Here is an 8,095-nt window from a genome sequence, read left to right as displayed (position 1 = left end):
TATAATGTATACTTACTCAACACTCAAAATTTTCAAAAATACCTATCAAAAGAGTTACAGAAGAAAATGATAGTATCAAAATTTATCTTCCAAAAATTTTTCAACCTTCATGCTGTAAAAATTTTTCAAAAAACTGCTGTAGTTTTGCTTTTTTTGATAACTTAAAGGGCTATCTAATCTTTTACATCCCTTTTATTAAAATAATAGGTGAAAGGGCCACTCTTACATTTTCCTGGCAGTAAAATTTAGGCTTTAATTTTTTCTGTCGCTATCGTACAAAAATAAAAAAAAATATTTCCTAACAAAAAAAACTTCAATTTTGTTTTCAACCATTTTTATTCTTGTTGAGTATTTTTGGAGATATTACCAAACTAACTAAAGGGAGAAACTGGAGAAACTGGAGAAACTAAAATTTACGAAAATTTGAAAAATTCTGATTTTTTTAAATCATATTTTTTTTTCAAAAATATGCATCCTAAACCGGTAAAAATATTTGTGGCTATTACATATACAGTTACAGAAAGTCTTATAGGGATTACTATAAATTTTAACTTTTGTGGAAATGGCGTATATAGTACCTAGTTATGTTTTATTTTTCATTTTTGGCTCTGCATTTTCAGTTTTGCGAACTCACTTTGAATTGGCAGTAATAGGTTTTTCAATTAAGCACTTTATTCCTTTTTTTATAACTTCAATTTTGGTAAGGACAACATTTTGTTTAAACTTATAATTTTTGAGTTATTTACGGAAAACTGCTTTAAAACATGCATTTTTTTTCACAACAATTAAAATCTTTGATCTCTAATAACTTAAAACGTAGGTATTGAATAATTTTAATAACTTTATATAACAATTTTTTTAGCATTTGTCACTCTACCGATTTATGGGGTTATTTTTAAAAAAATAATTTTCACCACCGAGAAGGGGTTGCATCCACACCTAGGATGAAAGTGTAAGAAGTTATCATTTTACTTTCTTGTTTGCATCTATGGTTCTTGAGGTATTCTTTAACTTCTCACCAATTTTCACAAAAATCGATGGAGTAAACGAAATCGCAGGTGAAAACCTTCAGCAACTGAGCTTATTAGTCATAGTTTTTGTCGTTTTATCGTATGACATGTGTAGGTATAAAATATTAAGAACTTTTAAAATAAAACTTTAAAATAAAAAAGCGACAAGTAAATAACGACATTCCGAAATTCTTTCTTTGGGACGATAAATCCAAAAACATAAATTAATTTGAACCGTATTACCTACGTATGGTGGGGGTAAACTGCTCCACCCTACCCTACGAAGATTTTCCACGCACCACTTAGATTTGGGGAAATTATCAGTAGTAATTAAACGAGAGCTCTAAAATTATCGATTTTTAACCCGAGTGACACTGACAGTTTTTATTATGTAATTATGTCAAAGTGTCACGAGGGCAAAACAAATCGATAATTTTTAAGAGTTCGGTTGTAATTCGATAAAATTATTTCATAAACAAAACTGTTTTTGAAATCATTTTAACTAATATTTTATTGATATCTTCGCCTGAATATTTGCTAAACCTGTTCCTGGTGCTCTCTTTAAGAAGTTGTAAAACATTAATTGCCATTAGTGTCACTGAATTTTCATTTGGTCGTAACGACGAAGGGCATCTCTGACGTAATACTTGACGACGAGAAATTATAAAAAATTATCGGGTATAATATCACAAGAGAGTGAGAATAAATTGAAAATAATGCGACAGTTTTTCTAAAATTTGTTGTCTGGCAATAGACACGAGAGCCCGCAGGGCTCGAGTGGCTATTGCCCAATGACAACAAATTTGAGTAAAAATGAAGCATTATTTTCTTATTTATTCTTACTGTCATGTGATATTCGTAAGATTATTTTTTAATACGTATATTATAGATATTTTATTAAATGTGACAGTTGTCAAAACTAGGAAACGTGTTGCCATTAAACAGAAACAATCTACTTAAAAAAATTCTATCGGTAATTTTCTACAGTAGATAATTCTCAGTATAATTTTAATCTGATTGGGCAGAATTAAACACGTGATCAAATATCTTACTATACGATTGGAAGTTAAAATTATTAAAAAATAATCGGGTATAATATCACAAGAGAGTGAAAATTAATTGAAAATAATGCGACAGTTCTTCGAAAATTTGTTGTCTGGCAATAGACAGGAGAGCCCGCAGGGCTCGAGTGGTTATTGCCCAATGACATCAAATTTGAGTAAAAATGAAGCATTATTTTCTTATTTATTCTTACTGTCGTGTGATATTCGTAAGATTATTTTTTAATACGTATATTATGGACATTTTCTTAAATGTGACAATTGTCAAAACTAGGAAACTGGTTGCCATTAAACAGAAACAATCTACTCAAAAAAATTCTATCGGTAATTTTCTACAGTAGATAATTCTCAGTATAATTTTAATCTGATTGGACAGAATTAAACACGTGATCAAATATCTTACTATACGATTGGAAGTTAAAATCATCAAAAAATAATCGCTGTAATTTTTATTCTGGTAGCTTTCTATTGGTCAGAATCTCCATGAATTAAATTATCACGTTAAATCATCTTCACTTTGAGAGATTAGTATTGCATCGTCTGCATAGTACATTATTTTAAGTTGTATTTCTCCCATTTCGTATCTTTTTTTAGTTCTTACTTTTTATTAAAGTATGTCCCTTAAGTTTTCGGAAAATTTTAGATTCAAAAGTTTTATTGGTAGGAAGCGTTGGATCAAGTTGCCATTGGAAACCAAAGTTAGTAAAAAACTTAAACGATATAAACAATGTCAGTTTTTACAAATACGGTTCGTTAAGATGTCGTATAAACTTAGAATTCGTCAAAGTATTTATCGTTTAGTTGGACATGTACCAAAACGTGATATTGTACGAATTTTTAGTGCTCAAAATATATCTGTGTCAACGATTTACCAGGCAATTAAAGAGTGCGAAAATGATATACCATGCCTTAACTTGCTCAAAACCGGAAAACCAAGAACTTATAGCTCCTGCTCTTTGTGAGTAACGTCTTTGCGAAATGTTGACCGAAGATATAATGTTTCACGAATGACTGTAAGTAGAACAATTTCTAGAAATAATTTAAAACGATATAAAAGAAAAAAGTTCTTATGTATTCATCAGACAGAAATAATTTAAAACAATATGAAAGAAAAAAAGCTCTTAAGTACACACCAGCCCAGTTATAAAAAAATGCTAGATGTTGCCGTGCATTAAAACATGCATTTTCCTGGTAAAATTCTCATTATGGATGATGAAAAGTATTTTACTTTATCCAATTCCGACATGAAGGGCAACGACGGATTTTTATACATGCAATGTACAAGATGCACCGGACGAAGTTAGGTTTAGGGAAAAGTGAAATTTGCCGATAAAATTTTGATGTAGTGTGCCATCTCACAAGCTGGTGTTTTTACAGCCGTTTGTTGGGCGTGTTCACGGTGAAGGTCTCAATGCTGACATTTACGTTGACAGGTGTCTTAAAAAGGTTGTTCATTTTATAAATACTCATCACCCCCATGATGAAATCATATTTTGGACCGACCTAGAGTCATGCCATTACGCCAGGAGAACGACAGATTGGTTAACTGCTCAAAATATAAATTTTGTTCCCAAGAGCGACAACCTTCCAAATGTGCCTCAGGCGAGGCCTATAGAAGAGTTTTGGGCTGTTTTGAGTCGAATGGTTTATAATTATGGCTAGGAATCCCAAAATGAAGATCAGCTAAGGCGAAAAATTTTGTAAAAATTTCGTGAGATCGATTTAGAGACAGTCCAAAGGCTTATTGCACATTCAAGATCAAATTTATATGCCATCGAAGATCCCGGACCTCTTTCAGTTCTATAAAAATACATTATAAACCTTAAATATGTGGACTTAATTTACTGTATTTTGTTAATAAAATAAACTTAATTTACAACTAGAAAACACATATTTATTTTTTCCGAAAACTTTAGGGACCTACATGATTTCATACAAAATTAGTTTGAACAATAAAAGACTCAGCGAATCCCCCAATCTTATCCAATTACTTTAATCTGGTCAGTTAGATTATTTTTTACAATAATTACTTTTATTGTGATGTTTTGGTAGATGATCTCTTCGGTCGTTTTAACTATTTCCAGTATTATATCGTATAACAAAATTGTTGAGTATAATAAAATGGATAGCGCCGCTTAATTTGACCCTGTCAAATGCTCTCTTAAGGCCCACGACACACAAAAATGCCGATTTGTTGCATCCTAATGATTTCTCTTGAACTTGCCTCATTATAAATATAGTGTCAGAGCATGATGTTCCCGACCTACCTCTAGCTCTAGCACGAAATTTTATTATATTCTATATTTATATTTGTCTCTATTCTGTATTATGCGCTATATTTAAGAACATAATATAGAAAGTAGACAAGCTAAGACTTTTGATATCTCTTAGATTTTGCAACGCAGTATATAAGTACTGATGAAAACTTTTAATTTTCTAGTATTATTCTTAAATTGCACTTCTGTGTGGTACATTTTTTAAGGAAAATGGTTTAGCTATTTCATAATACTTTAGACTTGAGTAATTTCTTCTTTTCTGCAACGTTACAGAGATAATAATTTTTAATATCCAACCAAATTAGCCATTAGTGTCACAAGGAACGGCCAAGCCTTTCTTAAAACTAAATGAAGTGCCATTGTCGAATGCTTTGTGTAAATTGGCTCTTATCGCACAGACAACAATTATTATCATTATAACTCACTTGCCTGCTACAATTACACAATGCAACGAGAACAATTGCTAGTTGTATATCTAAACTACAGTGAGGATAGACAAAGGGCAATGACAACGAGGTTTACTTGTACTAGAGACATCGATCGAATCAGGGGATAATTAATTTTCTGAGAATATGGAAATTAATTATTTACCAAAGCATTTGCGCGATAATGTGATTTCTGCCTTCGAGTGGGGTAACTGCCATGCTATTACAAGAAAGATATTTTGCATATATTAATTATTAAAGACAAGTCATTAGCAGAATCTGTTAGTTGATTACAGTCCGTATACCAATCAAGAAAAATTTGTACAATATACAGTACAACGTACAACGCACAATACAAAAAAACACACATAATACTTTTTCACCTAAAATATTTTGAATATTTAATTTAGAACTGACTTAAAAAATTTCATTATGGATGGATTACTTCATTGAATAGAATCAACATGCAACGTTTTTATCTGCATTGTTATTATCTAATTAAACATAACGTTAATATAACTCTTGATTGCACCATGAATGGCCAACCTTTTTTTTGGAAGGTGGGAATTTTCGCAAGACCGTCTGGGAAGGTATCCTAGGTGTGTCGGATTCAGTCCTTCCTACTTCATCTTGACGGGCCGCCTACCGACTAAACCCACCCCTTCTTTCTCCAGCCGACGAGTCTGGAACCGCTCTTATCGAGCATGTCTGACTCGTCGACCTTACTCTTTACTCCCCTCTGCGTGCATTCCATGGATTGCGTCCACCCTCCCCCTCACCCGCACAAGTGTCGCGCCAAACCGGTCGGTGAAAGTGTGGCCCTCATCCACGATGGAACTAGGAAAACAGAACCATTTGGCAATTACGAGCAACGCCAATCATTCATACATTCATCAATTCACACTCGCACTCATACCCATTTAGTCCAGGTTAAAAAGGGTGGCAGTCAGCGAGATTGGATGTAAAATGTCCTCCCCCATCAGCTGCTGCTGGGCAGAACAAACATAGACAGAACGAAAACAATACACAAGACAGTCGGCATGGACCAGATGTAGAAAGTCTTCCCCATACTGGCTATCTGTTACGACGTGCACCAAATAAATAAATTAATTAATTAATAAAATTTGTTAAAAAAGAAAGGATAAAAAAATTGTAGAAATCAAATTGATTAAATTAATAAATAATTGAAATAAATAAATAAATTAAGCACAATAAAATAAATAAGTAAAACCATTACATCTATTCTTTTTTGCGGCAATTAATTTAATTCAAAAATTATTTTTTTGGCCACCCGGTATAAATTATGATGTTAATGTTTATATTACTGAATAGAGAATTGAATCACCTTTCAAAGACAACAGGACCCCTATTCCCATTTAAAAAATCATCGATGACGTCATTACGCCCAAATCGATGGCGTCACTGTTATGTACTATAAGTCAAAAAATCATAATTTAAAAATAAAAATCGACCTGTCAGGGCTTTAACTCTGGAAATAATTAAGTCATGAGATAATAGACCGTTTCCACCAGTGGTGTCATGGAAAAATTAGCAGTGCCGGAACGCACTGCTAATTTTTGTTTACAAAACCTAAATTCTCTATTTATTATTTTTTTTTCTTAACCAGTGCCGGAACGGCGTTCCCGCACATTCCCGCACCATGACACCACTGGTTTCCACACTTTACGAATGCACTGTATAAATACATATTATCTGACAGAAAATATTATTCTTTGGTAGACAGTGTTGAAAAACATGTTGTAAGCTACAACAGCATTCAATTCGTCATGTACGTTATAGTCCAGGTTGTGAGGCCGCTCCCGTTCGATTCGGTTTCTTTGCGGATTTCACCAGGGAGACGCACCATATATTGCGATGCGCGGCGGCTTGATGGTTGAGTGGACGCTCATAATTAACAATTAAAAAACAACGGTCTAACAGTTGAAACTGAATGTTTAATCTTTTTATGCACTTGGTAACCTCAAAAATAATAATTTACATACATATTGAATTTTTAAGATCCGAAGCATTTTCAGAATTTAAATCGCTTAATATTCGAAAACTTTCACCTTTTGAGAAAAATGAAAAGATTTATTTTTTATTAAAAATGACCCAAAAACCTAAAAAATATTTTCCGGGGTAAAAAGGTAATATTTTGAGTTTGTTTAAACAATTTCTGTCCAAAGATTTCTAAAAGCAAATAACGAGTTTTTGTAGTTTGATAAAAAATGCTTTTTTCTTCAGAATAGAAAGATTAGCATCAGAGATACGAAAAAATATATTAAATATGAAATTGTAGCAAATTTAAGTCCCAAGAATTTGGTTTGCACAAATTTTTTTACGACAAAAGTTGAGTGAGCTATTGACAATTAAAACATGTAATATCATGCAAAAAACACCTTTATCAACCCTTTCAATGCCACCTCTTTTTGTGACTAAGAATTTTAAAAGGATTTAGTATTAATATCTTTCTAGATCTTATAAAAACCTACAAAATTATTTTTTAACAAGCTTTCTAAGATTAAAAATATAGTTACTATCCTAACAAGTGCAGAAAGTCATACTTTTCCGCACGCGACTGCAATTTGCCGAACGACGCGAAGCGGAAGTTTGGAAAAGAGAGAAAAGGGACTTTCTGCAAGCGTTAGGAACAATATTTTTTCTTTAAAAAAATACCAAATCTTAATCAATTAATTTAATTAATATGAAAATATATACACAAATTAATTCTTTGACAAGTTTGTCAAAACCAAACTTTCAGCATAATTGGTTAGCATGACGACGATATTGGTTTCCATGACGACGATTCAAAACCACTGTTATTGTCTACTGATTTGACTTTCGAATATTATGTCAGAATAATTTTTTCATCGAATTCTCGCGTTAATTTCATTAAAACATGAACACAGTAAGATATACTTGAAATAAATTAGTAAATAATATATAAATATTAGTTTATTGTATGTATTATAATTACTTTAAGGCCATATTAACATATCTAAATTAAGACTGTAAAACGCGCGCGGAAAAGTAAAACGCGCGCGGAAAAGTAACACGCGTGCGGGAAAGTAAAACTTTCTAAACTAAAACGCTTGCGCGAAAGTAGACATTTTTGCACGCTTGTAGAAAAAAAAATACGGATAAAAAATCAATATATTTTTTCGAAAAAAAAAGAGTAATTCAAATGGAAGCAAAGTTACCGGTGTTTTTGGTCATTGGACTTATTTATTCTTCTTTATTTATGTATTATTAATAGATTCTAGAAATTTGACTGGCTTAAAATGATTAGTTTTAAAAAAAAACTGAAGTTTAAAGCGAATAAC

Source organism: Diabrotica virgifera, chromosome 2, assembly GCF_917563875.1.
Source record: "Diabrotica virgifera virgifera chromosome 2, PGI_DIABVI_V3a".
NCBI classification, from domain to species: domain Eukaryota; kingdom Metazoa; phylum Arthropoda; class Insecta; order Coleoptera; family Chrysomelidae; genus Diabrotica; species Diabrotica virgifera.
The sequence above is the reverse complement of the archived record's forward strand: the minus strand, read 5'-3'. Positions refer to the sequence as shown.